Source organism: Microtus ochrogaster, unplaced genomic scaffold (assembly GCF_000317375.1).
Source record: "Microtus ochrogaster isolate Prairie Vole_2 unplaced genomic scaffold, MicOch1.0 UNK915, whole genome shotgun sequence".
Taxonomy (NCBI): Eukaryota; Metazoa; Chordata; class Mammalia; order Rodentia; family Cricetidae; genus Microtus; species Microtus ochrogaster.
In genome coordinates, this window is record NW_004950013.1 from 6,606 (window position 1) to 8,303 (window position 1,698).

The 1,698-nt window shown below is 38.3% G+C and overlaps 1 pseudogene; it reads right to left on the bottom strand.

Moving 5' to 3' along the window:
• Positions 1 to 1,056: 1,056 nt before the first annotated feature.
• LOC101995543 lies at positions 1,057 to 1,693 on the bottom strand (annotated as a pseudogene).
• Positions 1,694 to 1,698: the final 5 nt, after the last annotated feature.

A 1,698-nucleotide genomic window follows, 5' to 3' on the forward strand; every position in this document is an offset into this window, starting at 1 on the left:
ATATATATATACCATAATTGAAAAGTTTGTCCAGACTGTGGATAAAGTAGCTTTGCCTTTAAGACCTTGTGTAAGTCACTGGCCCAATACTTCCCAGAGGACACTGATGAATGACCTTCTATTTCCCAGGAAAAGAGAACAAGGCAGCTATAGAAGCCCCCCAAGAGTTCTTGGGCACATAGGCTTGAAGTCAGGGATGGTGATTCCTCCAGAAGGTTTTTTATTGTACAGTATTTTTCCAGCTATCCTGAGTTGTTTGTTTGTTTTTCCATATGATATTTAGTATTGTTTTTTCTAGGTCTGTAAAGAATTGCGTTGGAATGACGGGGATTACATTGAATCTGTAGATTACTTTTGGAAAGATGACCATTTTTGCATTAATCCTACTGACCCAAGCAAGAGAGACCTTTCCATTTCTCAATTTCTTTCTTCACAGACTTGAAGTTTTTGTCCTTCAGGTATTTCACTTGCTTGGTTAGAGTTTCCCCAAGGTCATTTATATTATTAGTTGCTATTTTTTAAACGGTGTTGTTTCCATGATTTCGTTCTCAGACCATTTGCCATTTGTATATAGGAGGGATACTGGTTTTTTTTTTTTTTGTTGTTGTTGTTTTGTTACAATTCTATTTAGCACTTTGCTGAAGGTGTTTATCTTCTGTAGAAATTTCCTGGTAGTTTTGGGTCATTTACACATACCATCATGTCATCTGAGACTAGAGATACTTTGACATATTCTTTTTTTTTCAATAAAGAAAATTGTATTTTCTTAGAATCATTCAGAATGTCAACAAAACAGCTGCGATTTTTTTTTTTTTGCTATTACAGAGTGGTATTCAGTTAACAGAACAAAAATTATCTTCGTATAAGCTGCATCAGAGACAACTGAAGATGAAAAAAACCAAAACCAAAACAAACAACAAAAAAACTACCGTCCTCGTGTATAACTAATTTGTGCTGTGCATCAACAAGAACCTGCTTTATATTTCCATGCCAATTTGCAACTCCCAGACTGTACCAGGCAAGGTTAGTGGCTATTGAAAATACCACCAGGACAGGGCTATCTAAAGACTCATTCAGTAGTGTGTTAACTATACAAAAAAAGACACTGTACAGTTTAAAAACAAATCTTACACAGCCTTACATTTCAATTTTTTTCTTTAAAAGGAGTGAGTTGTGTACAGGGGGGTTAAATGCTTTATAAACAAGAAAAAACTGCGCTAGAACCAACTTATTCATCATCATCATCTTCTTCCTCATCTTTGTCTTCCTCTTCTTCATCCTCTTCTTCATCCTCTTCATCTTCCTCATCATCTTCCTCTTCCATCTTTTTCTTGCTCTTTTCCTCCTTGACCACCCCCTTTTTCGCTGCATCGGGTTTTCCTTTAGCTCTGTAAGCAGCAATATCCTTTTCGTACTTCTCCTTCAGCTTGGCAGCCTTCTTTTCCTAGGGCTGCTTGTCATCTGCAGCAGTGTTGTTCCACATCGCTCCCAGTTTCTTTGCAACATCACCAATGGATAAGCCAGGGTGTTCTCCTTTGATTTGGGGGCGATACTCAGAACAGAACAAGAAGAAGGCCGAAGGAGGCCTCTTGGGTGCATTGGGGTCCTTGAACTTCTTTTTGGTCTCCCCTTTGGGGGGGATGTAGGTTTCCATTTCTCTTTCATAACGAGCCTTGTCAGCCTTGGCCATGTCTTCAA